The following is a 20,059-nucleotide window of genomic DNA, read 5'->3' as shown; positions in this document are numbered from 1 at the left end:
GCAATGGCAACTTCCTACCTACAAAATAGCTAACTGGCACCTTACTTAGGAAAAGCATGGAAGGGAACACAGTGAAGTATGACCAGGTTTCTTTTCCCAATAGACTTGCCACCAAGACTCATTCATAAAAGTGAAAAGTGGCAGGGGCATATAGTGAGGCTGCTTTGAGAAACCGGCTCATTGTCTCTACGGAGACTCTTGGTGATTACAGAACGTATGGTCTCCTTCAGACCTTCCCTGACCCTCCTTTACTCTTTTGCATCCCCACCCCAGCAGAGTGAGTATTGTAAAAGACCTGAGCTCTCTTAAGCAACACCCTAAACTTCTTTGACCTTCACGTTCAGGTTCTTCCTTTGTGAAACAGGGATAACAACTTCAGATCGTGAGGACCGACCAGATGAATTTAGGGATGTGTACATACACAGCAAAGTGCAGTGGAAACAGCTGTCTGGATTCTTAGAACATCTTATTCATTTACTTTAGTGCGCATAGCATATCATGCTGCAGTTATTTTGTGTACATGTCTGTCTTCCAGGTTGTAAACTCATTCCAGGTAAGGATTGTATCTTCTTTATCATCTTTGTGTCCCTGGTTCCTAGGATGTCATGGGGGTGAGCATTTGTTAAATGTGTGTCAGAGGAGTTGCTTCACTTCAGAGATGGGAGTGAAACTAGGGTAGAATTCTTAAGAAGCCAGAAGTTTCAAACTGGCAGTCTGGAGGCCAAGTTCCCTCTCAGAATTGTTTTGTCTGGTCCTCACGGTGTTAATCCGCGTAGCATTTAGAATATGAGAAAAATCAGGAATTGTCTTTGTGTTGGAGCATCCCCAAGACCACCCCCATGTCAGGAGATTTACTAGAAGGACTCACAGGACTCAGGACATCAAGTTATACTCCCAGCTAAGGTCAACGACAGCGATGTAGGAAGGCTACACAGCTGGATTAGGAGGGGAAAAGACACAAGTGGAATCTGAAGGAACCTATACCCTCTCCCTCCCAGGAGGGCTCACGCAGCATGCTTTTTCTCCAAGATGAAAACGGAGCAACATTTTCCTGCAGTGTTTCTGTCCAAGGAAGCCTGTTAGAGACTCAGCAATCAAGGTTTATGGTGAGGGCTGGTCACAGAGACGCCTCTGCTTTGCACGTACCAAAATTCCAGACTCCTAGAAGGAAAGCAGTTGTTCAGTATCAGCCATGTTCTTTACACACTGTCTAGGCTCAGCGAACCATCCTGATCAGTTCATCATCGACTGGGAGCACTCTAAAGAGCCAAGTTCCCAGACACCAGCCAAAGCCAAGTTTACAAGTTACTTATTTGTTTATTACTTACTTACTTACTGGGGAGGGGAGTGTGCAGAGAGAGAGAGGGAAAGCAAGAATCCCAAGCAGGCTCCTTGCTGACGCAGGGCTCGAACTCATGAACCGTGAAATCACGACCTGATGACCTGAGCCAAAATTGAGAGTAGGAGGCTTAACCCACTGAGCCACTCAGATGCCCCACGAGCAGACCTTGCTAAGGAGCAGTCTCAACCTGCTGTGTTAACTCTTTCTGCACAGTCATATAAAAATCCAGATGTCTAGCTTATCTTGAAAAGAATTGGAAGATCTGGCTGTATCAGGCCCGCATTCCTATATAGCAACTGAGATAGGCAGAATAATAGTCCCCCAAAGATGTCCACATTGTAATACCTGGAACCTGTGACTATATTACCTTATGTAGCAAAGGACTGCAAATGTGATGAAGGTAAAGATCTTGAGATTATTCTAGATTTTCTGGGTGGGCCCAATATAATCACAAAGATCTTAAAAAAAATTTTTTTTTAATGTTTATTCATTTTTGAGAGACAGAGAGAGGCAGAGAATGAGTGGGGGAGGGGCAGAGAGAGAGGGAGAGATAGAATCAGAGGCAGGCTCCAGAACTGAGCTGTCAGCACAGAGCCCCGTGCAGGGCTTGAACTCACAGACTGTGACATCATGACCTGAGCTGAAGTCAGACACTTAACCAACTGAGCCACCCAGACGCCCTGTCACAAAGCTCTTTATAAGTGGAAGACGGGTGGGTGGGGGGGGTCAGAGTCAGGGAAGGAGAGGTCAGGATCAGAGGTCAAAGTGATGTGATTATTGGCTTTCAAGATGGAAGGAAGCCATGAGTCAAGGAATATGGGCAGCCTCTGGAACAAGGAAAAAGCAAGGAACAGTTTCTCCTCTAGAATCTCTAGAAGGAGGGCAACTCTGCCAACACGTTTTTATACCTAAATAGGTTCTGGTATTAATTCCAGTGGGGGTGGGGATGGGGAGGGCTTCCCCATACAGCACCAAACAATTCTCAGACACCAGCAGGGTGCCTTAAGAATTCAACTCATTCTGGCACCATCTACCCAGAGATAGCATCAGATTCTACATGTAGAGGGTTTGGTCCTACACGACTGCACCTCCAACACCCTTGTTGTTAGCTGGGCTTCTGACCCACTGGCTATAAATTAGAGGTTTCCATGAGCTCCTCTTGGGTTCAATTAATTTTCTAGAATGGCTAACAGAGCTCAGAGAGACATTTCACTTACTGTATCATTCGTCTGTTATAAAAGGATATAAATCAGGAATGGCCAAATGAAGGAGATGCATAAGGCAAGGTATGGGGAAAAGACCAGGAGTTTCCATGCCCTTTCCAGGCGTGCCACTCTCCCAGGACGTCCATGTGTTCACCAACCTGGAAGCTCTCCAAACCCCATCCCTTTGGATTTGTATGGAGGCTTCATTACATAAGCATGGTTGATGGAATCATTGACCATTGGTGTTTGCACTCAGTCTCCAGCCCCTCTCCCCTCTGGGGAGGTGGAGAGGGGACTGAAAGTTCCAACTCTTTAACAAGTGGTTGGATCCCTGGCAACCAGCCCCAAACCTTAGGTGCTTTCCCCAAAGTCGTCTCATTAGCATAGCAAAAGACACCTTTATCCCTCTGAACACTTAAGAAATTCCAAGGGTTTTAGGAGCTGTGAGTCAGGAATCCTAGACAAAGACCAAACATATATGAGGAATATATTTTGGTCATCTGAATAACCAAATATATATTTTTATAAATCACAATATTGCAATCCCCATAAGACCTATTTTGGACTTCTGATCTCCAGAACTGTAAGATAATACATTTGTGTTATGTTAAGCTACTAAGTTTGTAGCAATTTGTTACAACAGCAGTAGGAAACAAGTAGGGCAACAAATGGAGCTGGGCGGGGCCACCTTCTTAGGATGGACAGCAAGCTGCTTCAAATCACCCAGTCCACCGTTTACCATCATATGCTCAACTGTAACATATTTATGTTACCCTGGCTCTTGTAGCAAGGAGTTTACAACCCCTGAGTAGGCCTTCTGGCAGCGAAAATGGAGAAGACAAGGCTGCTGGGAGAAATGTCCAAGGCATGTGAGTGGAATATAGACTCTGCTTCTGACTCTGTGTGTGTGTGTGTGTGTGTGTGTGTGTGTGTGTGTGTACACGTTCATGCACATGTACACATGACTGTGAGTGTGTATGTATCTCCTGAATTAGGGCCATAATGTCTGGGGGGGTGTACAGGTAATAATCCGTATTACTAGATTGAAAACTTAGACATTCACATACATGTACAGAATCCAACAGATGATACCAGGCACTTCATTTTTCCAGTTGAATCACCGCTTTGTCCATCTACCCTACAAAGGTGTCCAGCAGACCACTCTCTCTTTGGATCTCTCTTCCTCTTCCCCTGCCCATTGTTAGGCCCATCTTTTCTAACCCCTTCCCAGAGTCTCACCTCCATCTTGGAGCAGTGCAGCAAGGTCCTCAAAGTTTAAAATATCTCCGCCAATTCCATCTGGAAAAGATGGAACTGAGCCTTAGTGCACATCCTTCCATTTTCTTCACACTGGAGCATCTATTGGCTGCCCACAGCACAATCTTTCCAAGGGGGATATCTCCATGTCTTCTCTCCTTTTCACTGTCCACTGGTTCACGTGCTTTACTGAGATGTTCTTGCCAAAATCCCTAGTAACTTCCAACTGACCAAAGCCAAAGGTCATGTTTCTACATCTTTCTCAGTCTCTCACCAGCGTTCTAGACCGTCGATCCTTCCTTTCTCCTTGAAGCACTTTCTTCTTGGCTTCAGTGACGTGCCCCTCTCCTGGTTTTTCCCTGGCCTGTCCTTCTTGATGGCCTCTGATGGCTTACCCCTAACGGGTGTTTCCCACAGCTCAGTCCCAGGCTCTCTCTTTTCTTCATTTGTTTTTCTTCCTGAAGGAGCAATTATTGAAGGTAGATGATGAGTATATGGGCTTTTATTATATTATCTCAACTTTCAGGTGTATTCGGGTGTCCTTAATAAAAAGTTACTGTAACATTTTAAGGCTATTCAAAAAGGAATAGAACTAGAGTATATACATTCCCAAACCATAGAGAAAGAATAGAATAGAAAGAAATACCACCCATGAGCTGATAATTCTCAAATTTATACATTCATTTCAGACTCTGAATTTCAGACTCAGGTGCTTATTTATTTTATTTATTTGTTTATTTTTTATATTACCACTTGAAAGCCTGTTAGACATCTCCAACGTAACTTACATTGAATTTCAGACTCAGGTGCTTATTTGTTTTATTTTATTTTATTTTTTTTACATTACCACTTGAAAGCCTGTTAGACATCTCCAACGGAACACATTCAAAGTAGAACTCTCACCCTCACCCTGCTCCCTGCCAAACCTGCTTCTGTCCTAGGTTTTCAAGTCTTCTACCCACATGCTTAAGTTAAAAACCTAAATACTTGTTGAAGAAATTAAGATAGGGATTGCTTCTCATTTTATAACTCAGATACCTTAGTATAATTAAAAATCTCAGTCTCTTCAGTTTGTTGTACCTAAGACCCTTTTCCCCGGCCTACCTTTAGGACAGTTTTCTTTCCAGAGTTGGTGACACTTATGTTGACTCTTGAGATGCCCAACTTTGAAAGCCAGTTGGGAAGTTGAAGTGCTCGACAAGAGAATTTGGGGCCCAGTGGGCCCTCTGGGCCCCAAATCCCTCCTTCTGGATAATAATTCCTGAGGTCTATGGCTTCATGGATCAACCCAGAGTAGGCAGAGCTTGCTTACATTTGCAGTGTTGGCTGGCTGCGTCTTCTCTCTGGGGATCTTGGCCTCTTAATTCCAGGTGGCAGAGAGAAGACTGCAGTCCACCGCCAAAACCAGAGTTAGCTATCTTGATTTTGTGTCACTCCCTGGCATACGGTGGTGAGAAGGACTCTGAAAAAGCCCCCACCTCAAAATAACTCCCCCACCGTTTGCCACAGTGACTGAAATTTCACACTGGCAACTGCTTCGTGGATAAAGTTGCAAGATAAAATTCTTTAATTCGCGAAATCTGGCATTCCTATTCTTGGCCATGGTTGCTAATTGAAAGAATGACTGCAGAAACACAGTGTGGTTTCCAGGCAGCATTAGAGGCCATTTGAGGTTAGTGGTCATACATTTGAAGTCTGGTTCTGGGTTTTTCTGCAGCCGCTGTTTAGCTGGGTCAGTACAGGCACAGAGTTGGTGAAGAACCAGGGTTGTGGTTTAGTCCAAGGAGGATGCTGAAGCTGGGGGAGGTAAGGGAGCGCTCCTGACTGGCTGTGGAATTTAAGATGGAAAGGAAGGCAATAAAGACACAGGAGGGGGATGAGGGACAATGGAAACTCTGCCTTGTGGAAAGGGAAGAAGCACTGAGCCTGAGTCACAGATGAATTTTAATTCCACCACTAATTAGCCCCCATGTGACCTTGGGCAAGAGGGAAGAGGCTTCGATTTCCTTTTCTTCATCAGGGGAATGGGGGCTCCCCGCCTCCCTTACCTCAGAGCTGTGGAGGGACTCAAAGGAGATAAGGGGTGAAGCTACCTTAAGAGCCACAAAGCAGCATACAAAGGTGAGAGATTAGCATGTGTATTTCGTAAGTTCTGCCTGAGGCCATAGGGAGACTGGGGGGGGGGTGGGGTGGGAAATGAGGCCAGGCAAGGCCTGCAGCAACTTGTCTGGAATAGGAAGAGAGCCTGACAAGTAGCCCTGAGCCCCCGCTCCTCCTTTTGCTTTCCCTGGGGAGAACAACAGCCATTTCTAGACTAAGCACTTAAGAAAGTTTGTCTTGTTTCATCCTTACAACACTACCTCTCCCCATTCTACAGATGGGAAAACTGAGGCGGAAGAAGATGTTAAATGCTAGAGATGGCCCTAAGACTGAGCTCTCTTTCCCTATGTCCTAAAACATTCCAAGTTTCCACCAGAAGGCCCCGAGGCTTGATCTCTGGCCCTAGGACTCATTATTTCTGGTTCAGTGCACTCTTTTTAGCCCCACCCACATTCCACTTCCTGCCTTCACCCACCCCAGGGGTGGCAGTGCTGCTAGAGCTCAGGGGGGTTGATTTCCTTATCCTCTCCCACCTGTGCCAGCCAGCTGAGCCACCAGGAAACGGGATTGTGTGACTGAGCAGCAGACACTGTGTACCCAGGGGCCTGGGTACCTGTGTGGGGTGACCAGCTGAACCCCTCCTCTGCTCACCCCCTCACCTTGCTGCCCTGTTTGAGCCCATGCCCAGTGCTTGGTAACCAAGTCAACGGACCTGCCCTCCTGGGGCCATTTGTAACATACCCCCTGAGAGCCGACCAGAGACCATAAAGAAGCCGGTGGGTCTGGCAGTGGATCTCTCACAGACCCACATCTGCTTCCCATCAAGCAGCAGACAGACAGACAACCCTAGCCAGCCCCCAGCCAGGCAGCATGGTGAGCAGGGGTAGGGGGCTGGGCATGCAAGTGAGGGTCCTAGTGGACCCAGGTGGGTGATGTGAGGTTCCCTTGGGAGTCTAAGTGTTTGCCTGGCCACAGTGTGGGGGCAGGTGAGGTGGAGAGAGGGAAAGAGACTTCCAGGTGTGAGTGTGGTCCCCCAGGTGGGTCGGTATGTGAGAGCACATGAAGGGTGGAGGACATGTCTCTAAGCCTCTCTTCAGGAGCTGGGCTGCTGCGGGGCTCCAAATTTAGGGGTAGGGAGTGTGGGGTAAGCAAGACTGGAGCAGAAAGTGTAGGCACTTTTCCAGAAACCTGAAGCATCACAGCAGATTCACTGTTGGCCTCTAATCCCACCTTGCAGCTCTTGGGACACATCCTCATGGCCCTGTTCATCTGATGCATCTGACCTGACCCCTTATTTCAGTAGAGAGACTGAGGAGGAGGGGGGAAAGGGAGGCTGCTCCCACTTACGGAGAGCTGGCTGTACATGGGGCTTATTTGATATCTTTTGCCAGGGTCCCCAGCAGGAAGGGTAGAAGAACAGTGAAGAGCATGGTTGGAACCAAACTGTCCCCACTCTGAATGTTAGGGGTTTTGCTCATGACCTAGAGCTAGTTGCTTAACCTCCCCGAGAGTCAGTTTCCTTATGCGCAAAATGGCATAAAGATAGTAGCTGGGGCTCCTGGGTGGCTCAGTAGGTTAAGCCTCTGACTTCAGTTCAGGTCAGGATCTCGTGGTTTGTGAGTTCGAGCCCTACATCAGGGCTCTGTCCTGACGGCGTGGAGCCTAGAGCCTGCTTCAGATTCTGTGCCACCACCCCCCACCCCAACTCCTCCCCAACTCATGCTCTGTCTCTGTTTCTGTCAAAAGTAAATAAATGTTAAAAAGTATTAAAAAAAAAAAGATAGTAGCAAAAGTAAATAAATATTAAAAAGTATTTAAAAAAAAGATAGCAGCTGTTGTTGTGCAAATTAAATGAGATAGTGTATGTTGAGCGCTTAGCACAGTGCCTGGCACATAATTAATGCTTAGCGTAGGGGGACTAAATGACATAATGAAAAGGCTGCCGAGTAAGAAAGAGGTCGTACTATTTTTACATTCAAGGAAACGGCTTAGAGCAGCTGAAGAGAAGTAACTTGTCTGAGCTCATAGAGGAAAGGGGGTTTGATGCAAAGTCAATGGGATTCCAGGGATTGAGTTCTTTGTCCCAAACCTGTTGCCCCACAGTAAGGGGCGTCGTTCCCAGCATCTCAAGTAAAGGTCAGAGTTGCCTTGCGTGGGCCAGCAGTCAAGGGAGCCAAGACGGTGTCTGACTTTGTAGACAGAGCCTGGGCAGGCTCAAAGTTGCAGCAGCCGGTGCTGGCCTTGCCAGGGGATTGGTAAACCCTGTCAGCACCTCCTCCTGGATGTGCGGATTTCTGTGAGTCCTGTGTCCCTAAATCCCTACATCCCAGCTTAATTCATTACCTTCTCTTACTAGACAGCAGGGATTGGAGGATGGGAGTTGGTAGGGGACCCAACATGTATGGCGCCCCCTCCCCCCCGTATGTGTCATGCAATGAGCCAGCGACTTGTACGCGCATTCTTTCATTTAATCCCCATAGTAATTCTAGGAGGGGGCTCTTATTACTGTCCCAATTCATGAGATAGGGGGACACCCACAGAGAGGGGAAGATTCTTGCTCAAGGCAAGTAGAGAAGTAGTGATGATGTTTGGATTAATCCATGATCTCATAGTTTGTGAATTCGAGCCCCGCGTCAGGCTCTGTGCTGACAGCTCAGCGCCTGGAGTCTGCTCAGATTCCGTGTCTCCCTCTCTCTCTGCCCCTCCCCTGCTCACGCTGTCTCTCTCTCTCAAAAATGAATTTTTTAAAAAAGTCAAAGAAGTATTAAATTTATGGATAAAGCATCCTCATTAAAAATTATGAAATATTCCAGATACTCAGGACGGCAGAAAAAATAATAAATACCTGTAACCCGGCCTAAGAAATAGAATCTCTCTCTAAACTGCATTCACCTCCCTCTTCTACCAGAGAGAACCATTATTCCAAATTTAGTGTTAATATTTCCTCTTGCTTTCTTTATTTTTGTAATACACACACACTACGAGAATATACAGCAAAGTATACATTTATCTGTAAATGATGCACGGTATTGTTTTACGCATTAAAGGTTTTTATCAATAGTATCTGCTTGTATGATTCTTCCTTACTTTGCTTTTCTTTTCCGGTAAGAAATTTTTTATAAGATTCTTTCTCCAAATTTTTCTCCAAAAGAGATGTGGCACGTTAGGCTTCTACCAACAGTTTAAGGGTTCCCATTTCTCCACATCCTCCACATGGTTCGGCCTTAAAGCTTGGGTGAATCTGATGGATGTGCTCATTTTTTTTTCTTTTTTTTTTTTCAGAGAGAGACAGAGCATGAACGGGGGAGGGTCAGAGAGAGAGGGAGACACAGAATCCGAAACAGGCTCCAGGCTCCGAGCCGTCAGCACAGAGCCCGATGCGGGGCTCGAACTCACGGACCGCAAGATCATGACCTGAGCCAAAGTCGGCCGCCCAACCGACTGAGCCACCCAGGCGCCCCCTCATTTTGTTTTTAAGGCCTGTGGTAATTACTTCTCAAGCAGAGCATGAAGGTATACTCTGGTATCCCACCTGCCACACTGTTATGTATCTGTTAGTGTATGAAACTCTCCCTTCCCTGGACAGTGGGCTACTGAGGGCCAGTGTATTAGACGCCATGCGTCTCCAGTGTCAGCCCAGCGTCAGCAACATACTAGAGGCTCAAATCTTTGATGGAGTGAGAGGGTCAAACCTTCTTGATTCTCATGAGGCTCCCCAGGAAGGGCAGTGACCTTTTGGATTTCCGGGACCAAGCACTTTATCCCAGTCCTGCTTTGGGGGCCAAGAGTTCTTTGACCACCAGCCTAGAATCATGTGGGAAAGACCTTTTCCCCAGCCCCACTCCACTCCAGAACTGCGCACACCCAAGAGAGGAAAGGACAGCACACCCCCTTCCGTTTCAGGACCACTTTTCCCTCCCTTGCTGGCCTTTCTAGCTGTAACACGATTCTAGAGTTCTTCCTGCTTTCAACACCTCCCCCTGGCCTCTGATCCCTGAAACCTCTGATCTTGTTTCTCTCACCAAGGGTCCTTAATTTCTTTCTGAACATGGGTGGATTGACTATCATGCTCTGCCAGACTCATCTGACCCCCCTCAACACTCCTCGCGATGCTTAGTCACTGAGCAAGAAAGACTACATAATCTTGGAACTGCCCACATCTGCTTCCTTTGTGGGTTTTGGCCCCCAGCCCCCTGAGCCACTGCCTGTTGATCCTCAAAGCCATCAGTAAAGGCTTAGACACGGGAGGTGGGGCAAGGAGAGCAGAGTCCAGGAAGCTTTGTTCTCAGCCAGAGAACCACTCAAGAAAGGACTGCAGGTGGGAACTGTATCCAGGCATGGCAGGTTTCTCTCTGCTAAGAGTGTTCTCTGCCCTTTGCCCGTTCAGCGTGAGTGCATTTCAGTCCATGTGGGGGCAGGCTGGCGTGCAGATTGGCAATGCCTGCTGGGAGCTCTACTGCCTGGAGCATGGGATCCAACCAGATGGGCAGACGCCCAGTGACAAGACCATCGGTGGAGGGGCTGACTCCTTCAACGCCTTCTTTAGTGAAACTGGGGCTGGAAAGCACGTGCCCCAGGGAAGTGTTCGTGGATCTGCAGCCCACTGTGATTGGTGAGTGTGATCAGTCCCTGCCACATATGTCACCTTGTCCTGGGTACCACAGCGAGTCCTCTGAAACTGGAGCACTAGAATTTGTAGTTCCCAGCTGCAGCAGCCAATTAAACTACAGATCTGCTGCCACTCAGCTCCAGAGTCTCAAGGTCGCTCCACATCCCTCACATCCCTTTCCTTTTTATTGAAGAATACTAAAAGTCAAGGGCAATAGCAGCAGCCTGAATGGGGCTCCTCTAGGGTAGGCCTTGGGGCCTAGTGACCCGGCCCCTTCTGGGAACTTTGGGGAGCCAGGCTGCAAGGGAAGGAGGGGTGTCTGAAACTCTGCCCATTACAGACGAGGTTCAGATGGGCACATACCGCCAGCTCTTCCATCCAGAGCAGCTCATCACCGGCAAGGAAGACGCTGCCAATAGCTATGCCCGAGGTCACTAACATCACTGGAAAAGAGCTCATTGACCTGGTACCGGACCGAATTCAGAAGCCAGTGAGTGAAGGGCTTAGGGCTGGATTTCTGTAATGAAGGGATCTGAACACCAGACAGGAAGAGGAGCTTCAGCCCTTGAGAGAGCTTCCTCCATGAGTTTTGAAGATGCAGGATCAGGACCAGTGAGGAGGGGCATTCCACTCTGATCAGGGGAAACAGGGTGTAGGCTCCAGACTAAAGCCAGATGTCCTCTTCACCTCCTATGGCAACTGGTCCAGGCTGGGCAGAGTGGCCACCAAAGGCAAACATGTCCACGGGCTGCCTGGCCAAGCTATGGAGGTCCACGGGCATTCCCAGAATATCACCTTGTATGGCAGGGATGTGGGCAGAAGGCCCTGTGAAAAACAGGGATCCAAATATTCCTGGCCCAAGGCTCTGAGAATGACTTTGGCCTCCACTGAGGATGGGGATCAGGTTCCTAGATTATTGATCTCAGTAAGGAAGCCCTCCAGAAACATGTGAAATTAAATCAGGGGTAAACAGGTATGAAGCTGGGCGGGGTTGGCAAGTTATGATCACAAAAGTGACTGTGTCATGAGATTCAAGAGAGCTGTGTGCGGGCACCTCGGGAGGTTGTAGAAAGGAAGAAGAACAAGAGAGAGAGGGGGCCCTCCCTATGAGGATCTATTTTGTGCATTTGGAAAAGTCTTCCAAGGATTTAATGCATTTTGGGGGGGAATTTGAAACAGCATGACTTGGCTCTTTCCTTTCCATCAGCTTCCTGGCCCACATTTCTCTTCCCCTTCCCCTTTCAGTCTGACCAGTGCACAGGACTTCAGGGCTTCCTGGTGTTCCACAGCTTCGGAGGGGGCACCGGCTCGGGCTTCACCTCACTCCTGATGGAGCGGCTCTCGGTTGACTACGGCAAGAAATCCAAGCTGGAGTTCTCCATCTACCCCGCCCCCCAGGTGTCCACGGCCGTGGTGGAGCCCTACAACTCCATCCTGACCACCCACACCACCCTGGAGCACTCGGACTGTGCCTTCATGGTGGACAACGAGGCCATCTATGACATCTGCCGCCGCAACCTGGACATCGAGCGCCCCACCTACACCAACCTCAACCGGCTCATCAGCCAGATCGTCTCGTCCATCACGGCTTCCCTGCGCTTCGACGGGGCCCTCAACGTGGACCTGACGGAGTTCCAGACCAACCTGGTGCCCTACCCTCGCATCCACTTCCCCCTGGCCACCTACGCGCCGGTCATCTCTGCAGAGAAGGCCTACCACGAGCAGCTGTCCGTGGCAGAGATCACCAATGCCTGCTTCGAGCCTGCCAACCAGATGGTGAAGTGCGATCCCCGTCACGGCAAGTACATGGCCTGCTGCCTGCTGTACCGCGGAGACGTGGTGCCCAAGGACGTCAACGCCGCCATCGCCGCCATCAAGACCAAGCGCAGCATTCAGTTCGTGGACTGGTGCCCCACGGGCTTCAAGGTTGGTATCAACTACCAGCCACCCACCGTGGTGCCCGGGGGTGACCTGGCCAAGGTGCAGCGCGCCGTGTGCATGCTGAGCAACACGACCGCCATCGCCGAGGCCTGGGCCCGCCTGGACCACAAGTTCGACCTGATGTATGCCAAGAGGGCCTTTGTGCACTGGTACGTGGGCGAGGGCATGGAGGAGGGGGAGTTCTCTGAGGCCCGGGAGGATATGGCTGCCCTGGAGAAGGATTACGAGGAGGTGGGCATGATAGTGTGGAAGGGGAGGGAGGGGAAGAGGAGGGGCATGGATACTAGGGGATTCCTGTGTGTCTGCCGTAATTAAAGGACTGTGGGCTTACTGTCACACAAGGGTCTTTTTTCTCTCGGGGAAAAAAGAGAGAGGTAAGAAGGCTGGGATCTCTGCCTGGGTTCCCCAGAAAGCAGACCTGGTTCCAGATTTTATTAAAGAGGCAATTCCAGGAAGCAGATTGGGGGCCAAGGAGAGTAAAGCAGAGAAGGAGGCAGAATTCATCCTAGAGAAGATGCAGCCGAATAAATGGCATCTCAGAATCATTCCTTGGGTGGGTGGGGGGGGGCAGGAGAGGGGGTGTGGGTGGGGAAATTCATGCACCTGTTCCCTTCCTCCATTGGTCAAGCCTTCACCCCATCAAGCATGAACTCCCCTGCACTTGTGAGGTTGCACACACTTGGTCTGTAGCATCACCAGGGAAACCCTGGTCAGGAGGTAATTGAAGTTGGTCCCAGGCACACAGGGCTGCAACCAGAGCCTGGTGAGACCAGGAGGGTCCGAAGTGGTGACTTGGAGGAGTCTGACACAGCTGGGGCTCACTAGGCCTCCCTGCAGATTGAAGCTTTGTCTCTTTCAGGCAGGAGGTTTGGGTCCAGAAGATCCAGAAGGTGGCATTAAGGCCGAACAGTGGCATGGTGGCAGCAACAGTGGGGAAATGATTGTGTGTGTGTGTGTGTGTGTGTGTGTTGGCGGGGGGCGGAGGGGCTGACCTCCCTGTAATCTCCGTCAATACTCACCACTTTTTGATAACGACAAGTGACCTTTATTTCAATCCCATGCCTCGTGCTAGGCAAGCCCGCACTTCCAACCAGATGGCTGGCTGTAAAATCTTTATATATGGATTTTCTGTAGCCTCTGCTGGGCTAGAGGAATGATTGAACCATTGGAGGGATTGAAACTAGGGCAATCCCCACCCCCCATCCCCACCCCCACCCCCAAGAGATTCACTGCTTAGCATTGCCCTCAGCTCTGTCCTTCCTGCAGCCTCCCTTTCCCAGGATTGGATGCTGGGAAGGCAACTGAAAGATCAGTAGCCCCAGGAAACTGCTAGCAATCCTAGGGCTGGAGGAGCCAAGGGATGAGATGATGGTGTCAGAGCCTTGGAGCTGGGATGCCAGGTGGGAGCTAGAGCCACGGCATGGCTGCCCAGACGTGGTAGGAGGGACCAAGGAGGGAGGGACATTTGGACCAGAGCCATGGAGGAGACAGAACCACTGCCTGGGGTGCCCCCTGATTTAGAGAGAGGGGGAGAAATACCCTGGCTTCTCCTTCCTCCCGCCCTCAATTTCTGGCTAGAAATCTCCCCCTGTCTGAAACTAGACAGGAGCTAGTTGGCAAGGGGGCCTGGGTCCAAGGGGGTGCAGCCTGTGAGGTACAGAGGAGGGCCGGGAAGGTGGGGGAAGTGCATTTCAGAGAAAACAGGCAAAACATGCCCATACCCACCCCAGGTCCAGCATTCAGGGCCTGTGGTGGATTAAAATGGAGTGACTCCTGGCACCCCTCACCTGTCCTTGTCACTCTTGTCCCGATGACTACTCTGTAGTGAGTGGAGGATGGAGTGAAAGCAACAGGGTGGGGAGGAGTTTAGAGAAGCCAAGGGGCATGCCCAGGGCAGCAGTGTTTTCCTTCCATTTTACGATGATTTGCCCAGGGAGAGCATGTATTCTCAATTCCTTTCTGAGGATTTAAGCATATAGGGGCAGCTCTGTCCTGGGAAGAAAGAGGCCTAAAGGTGTGTGTGTGTGTGTGTGTGTGTGTGTGTGTGTGTGTGAGTCATGGTGGGAGTAATTTAATTCAGTGGGAGCACTTAGAAGCCCATTTTGGCTGAGTAGCTCAGCTATACCCTCAAATCCACTTTCTTTTTCTTTTTAAGTCCACTTTTTTCCCTAAAAGGGCTGACTTCAAATCTCTACCTGACTCCCGTGTCTTTCCTTCTCTCAGCTGGTTTCAAACCTGGGAAGAGAAGAGGGGTTATTTCGGGAGCCCTTCAAATCCCAAGAAACATTTGTCATTTATCGAGCACCTACCATGTACCAGGCCCCGTACCCATATTACCTTGTTTAATACTGAGGTAAATACAGTTATATACACTGGACTGGATGCTTCATGAGAACAAGGCTTGTTCTATTCTCAGCACCCAGAATATTTCTGGGTGAACATATTAGGTGACATATGTGTTGAATTGACTTGCTAAGTGAATGTCTGTTTTACAGATGTGGAGACTAAGGCTCAGAGAGGTTATGGGACCTGCCCGAGGGTACTCAGCTGTAAATGGAGGAGTTGGGATTCGAATCCAGGTCAGCCTGGACAGAAGCTTATGCTGCTGTCCTCTCCTTCCTCGGGGGCCCTCCCCACTCCTCTCCACAGGAGTTCCAGGCACCTCCCCAGAAGCCACCTCTTCTGGGCCTGCCAGGCCTCTAATGCCCAGACAGTGACTCAGGCACCTCAAAGGCAAGGAGGGGGTAGTGCTTGACACTCCCTTGCCCAGGCGCTGTGGTGGAGGGCATGGAGGGGGGGCGCGGCAGAGACACAGCTTCTGGGACTGAACAAGGGCAGAAGCAACTTCGGAGCCAGGTTTGGGGGCTGTCGGTGCCATCTGGAAAGGGCCCCTGCTTCCAACATTTCGTAGGGTGTGAGGTGAGGGCTTGGGAGAAGCCAGAAGGATGTGAGGTGTTCACCAGCCAGGATTGCTGGGCATCCAGAGAAGGGGCCAGGCGCCCTTCTTGTCTGCTGTAACAGCCCGCCCACCCTGGGCAGCTGTGTGGCCGTCTCCTCTCAAACCCTGCAAGGCCTCCCAGCTAGTAACTCTGCTGGCAGGCACTGGCAGGCCTAGGTTGGACTGGGCGTGGGTGCGGGGAGGTGGCAACCCAGACCTCCATGGGGCAGCTGGGAGCGCCACCCAGGCTCCTGGGGACTCCCTCAGTACAGGGAATGCTTTCATCCCTGATGCTTCTAAAGGCAGGGTGCAATTACCTCCTGCAGGCAGACACAAAGACAGATTCCCAACTTGGATTCCACCCAACGCATTTATTCCTTCATCTCTGGTGTGTCAGGAGTATGCCTGCCTCCAAAGCTGCTTTCTCACCATCCCCTCCTTTTGGAACGCCACCTCCCCCTGCTTGTCTCTGTGTTGCCATTCCTTCCAGCTTAGGTCACGGTCACCCAGAACCAGCCAGCCCTGGGAAGCTCCCCCTTCTCTAGATTCTCCCAGCACCTACTGTCTGTCTCCATCACTCATCTGGCACTTGGCATGGACTGCCTTGTATGGTGGCACCCAGCTTCTTGCCAATATCCTACTTCTCCTAGATTAAAAAAAAATATGTGTATATTTGAACGGTTATTATGTGACCATGCTTCTAAATTGAAAAGGTTCAAAAAAGATTTACAAACAGCAACAATAGGGGCACCTGGGCGGCCCCTCCCCTGCTCGTGCTCTCTCTCTCTCTCTCTCTCTCTCTCTCCCTCAAGAATAAACATTAAAAAATAATAATAAACCAAACAAACAGCAAAAATAAGTCTCTAAGTGGAAATAAGTCCTCTTCTTTTGTCCCTCTTGACAGCCTCCGCTATTAACTTTTTTGTTAGTGTTTCCTTCCAGAGACATCTACATATATATGTGTGTATATATATATATATATATATATATATATATTGTTTTTCATGTTTATTTATTTCTGAGAGAGAGAGTCAGAGTGAGTGGGGGAGGGCAGAGAGAGAGGGAGACACAGAATCTGAAGCAGGCTCCAGGCTCCGAGCTGTCAGCACAGAACCCTATGCAAGGCTTGAACCCACGAACCATGAGGTCATGACTTAGCCAAAGTCAGACACTCAACGGATTGAGCCACCCAGTCACCCCTATTAATGTGTATATAGTAGCCCCCCTTTATCCATGGGGGACATGCTTAAGACCCCAACGGATGCCTGAAACCATGGATAGTACCAGACCCCATATATATTATGTCTTTTGCTCTACATGCATCCCACTGATAAAGTTTAATTTAGAAATTAGGCACAGTAAGAGATTAAAAATAATAATAAAATAAAACACGTATAACAATATACTCTAATGAAAGTTATGTGAATATGGTCTCTTTCAAAATATCTTGTACTTAGCCTCCTTGTGATGATGTGAGATGATAAAATGCCTACAGGATGAGATAAAGTGAGGTGAATAGCATAGGTATTATAATGTAGTGTTAGGCTAATTTTGACTTCTGATGATGTATCAGGAGGATCATCTGCTTCCAGACTGCAGTTGACCGTGGGTAACTGAAACCACAGAAAGTGAAACCGTGGATAAGGGGGACTAATGTGCACACACTTAGACACGCTTTGTTTTACCCTTGTTTTTTCATTTAACAAAAAACCTGGAAGATGGCCCATTTCAGTACATACAGATATGCCTCATTCTTTTTGGTAACAACATAGTATTCACTGTATAGTGTACCATTGCTTATTTTTATTATTATTATTTTTAATGTTTATTTATTTTTGAGACAGAGGGAGAGACAGAGTGCAAGCAGGGGGAGGGGCAGAGAGAGAGGGAGACACAGAATCTGAAGCAGGCTCCAGGCTCTGAGCTGTCAGCACAGAGCCCGACGCGGGGCTTGAACCCGTGAACCACGAGATCATAACCTGGGCCGAAGTCGGACACCTAACCGGCTGAGCCACCCAGGTGCCCCACCGTTGCTTATTTAACCAGTCTGCTATGGATGAGTATTTAGGTTGTTTCCAGTCCTTTGATTTGGAAACAAATGCTGGAACTCTTGAACATACTTCTTTGCACATATGTACAACCATAAATTCTTAGAATCAGAATTGCTGGGTCAAAAGCTATTCACCTTTAACTTTGATATGTGCCATACTGCTCTCCCACTACCATTGTACTAGCATGCCTATGCCCACAGCCTTGCCCATACAATGTACAACTTTTTGACCTTTGTCAATCATCTGATAAGTGAAACAAAGTATTTTATTGCAGCTTTCCTTTATAATTCTCTTGTTATGAATGAGATTGAGCACCTTTTCATATGTTTAAAAGCCAATGTTTTCTCTTCTGTGATCTGTCTTATCTGTGCCTTTTGCCCATTTAAAAAACTGCATTGTCTTTTCTCTGTGAACAAAGGAAATTAACCCTTTGTTTGCTAGATGTGTTCACCATAATTTCCCTCAGCTACCATTTGTCAATGTCCCAACTAGATTTTTATCTCGAGTACAAGGACTGCAACTCAAACCCCTTTGTATTCCTAATTCTTAATATAATATCACATACGCAGTAGGTGCTAGACAAATGTCTGCTGAGATAAGAGAAGTAAGAAGAAAGATATGGTTGGAAGATTTTGGAGTGATTCCTTCCACCTATACTAACTAAGGTCAGTCAGGGCTCTCCTTGTAAACAGCAGAAATTAGCTCTGGCAAATTAAAAACAAGAAAAATGACTCCTCCCTGCTTCCCTCCCACAAACATAAAATGGAGAGATGCTGGGTAGCACACAAAATTAATACTAGGGCTTCCAGATGAGGCTCCACAAACACGTAGGCACCAAAAGGAAGCTGAGCAGCCAGCACCATAGTCAAGGTCATGGCACAGGACAGCCTGCCTACAAGACCCCTGTTCCCTACAGAACAGGGACTGCAGCGAGGCTCCCTCTCACCCAGGCACTGAGACTGACATTTCCTCCTCCAGACACTAGAGGCCGCTGCTGGCTCCTCTGTCACAATCACTACGGAAATGAATTCTCAACTGCCCCTGCTTCTCTGTGACTTGCTCCACATTCAAAGTCCCAGTTGGAGCTTTCAATTGGCAGGGCTTATGTCTTTTGCTTGTACCCTTGGAGCCGAGAAGTCTGGGAGAGCAAGTGTCAGGGCTTTGTGACAGGTGGTGGCCTGCCTCCCATCCAGGCCTACAACAATGGGACTTTCCCAAGTGCAGGCAGAAGGGTCAGACTGTGGGCAGCCAGGGAAAGTAGACAAATGCACACCACCTTCTTCTCTCATGTCTGGCTCAAGCCTTTCTCTTCAGTGAAGCATTTCTAGGTCATCCAGCCGAAAACACTCTTCTGAACTCACATAAGCCTTACTGCTTGGGCCAATCATGATGCCAGAGAGGATATGTACTAAGACCTAGGGATACTATGTACCACACCTCATCTGACTAACAAACAGCCCTAGGCGTTACCTGTACTCAGGTAGGAAAATCTGAGTCCTCAGAGGTTTTGCCAAGCCACACAAAAGTGCCAGGTTGCAAACCCAGGTCTGTCTGTTTTTAAGACCTTGAGGTTTCCTGGTGGGCTATATTGCTGGGCTGGTTATCTCATCATGTTGGAGCTCTGTGAAGCCAGGTATTGGGCCATATTCTTCTTTTTACAGCCTGGCCGCATCTACTATGTAGAAGATGTTCAGTTAACACTTGTGCATTGGCCTGGATATCAAGTAGCAGCCAATTCTGGAAAGTTCTCTAACTCTCCAGTGAGTCCTCAACCCAGGAATCATTGACAAGGTCTACATGAGATCACTCTAGGAGAAAAAAACAAAACAAAACCAAAACCAAAACCGAAAAAACAAAAAACAAAAAACAAAACCCAGAAACAAAAAAACAAATTTTGAGCCTGCAGAATTTCCTTTTCCTTTTTTTAAAAATTTGTTTTCCTTTTACCTTTTAACCCCAACTCCCCTAAATGTGTCAAAACTGTCAACAAGAGATTCCAATCTGTTCATTATTTAACCAAAGAATATTTTTGAACCCCACTACTGCTCCCATACTCTAGTGCAAAAAAAGACACAATTTCTGTCCCGTGGAATTTACATGCTAGTGGGGGAGGTGAAATGTCAATCAAAAAATCAAACAAGTAAGTGCTGACTTGTATCTCTGACGAGTGTGATGAAGGATGTCACGAGATGCTGACAGGCAGGTCTGACCTACTCAGAGAAGTAGGTGGGGCAGCCTGTTTTCAGGACCTGGGGCGGGAGGAGGGGGAGGATTCAGGCCCAGAGGGGGAGTCTGTGAGTCCTTGAGGTGGTGAGTAGCCTTCGATCATCGAGCCTGTTTATAGGAAAGCGACACAGGGACCACGGGCCGGGTAGCTTGTTTGCCCGCGAGTGCGTCACGCCTGGATGCAGCCGGCCGCCCGTCTCCCGGGTCCGGTCCAGGGATGACGTCGCCCGGGTGCAAGCCCAAAATAGCCGGCTCCGCCCCCATCTCCCGGCAGCCCCTGCAGCAGCCCCCCGCCTCCCCGCCCCCTGGGTGACAGGCCGAGCCGGCCTCCTCTGGGTCTCTAGTAGTTTCCGAGCCGCTGACGCATGCTTGCGCGCACAGCTGGGCCGG

General features: G+C 48.8%; 1 pseudogene; it reads left to right on the top strand.

Annotated features, from left to right (window-relative positions):
* The first annotated feature begins 10,116 nt into the window (after positions 1-10,116).
* On the top strand, positions 10,117-12,790 carry LOC124514775 (tubulin alpha-8 chain-like; annotated as a pseudogene).
* The last annotated feature ends 7,269 nt before the right edge of the window (positions 12,791-20,059 follow it).

Source organism: Lynx rufus, unplaced genomic scaffold (assembly GCF_022079265.1).
Source record: "Lynx rufus isolate CCGP_SWC_20201006 ecotype Redwood Valley unplaced genomic scaffold, mLynRuf1.p SCAF_2, whole genome shotgun sequence".
In the NCBI taxonomy this organism is placed as follows: domain Eukaryota; kingdom Metazoa; phylum Chordata; class Mammalia; order Carnivora; family Felidae; genus Lynx; species Lynx rufus.
Note: the sequence above shows the minus strand (reverse complement) of the source record. Positions and strands in the feature narration are given on the sequence as shown.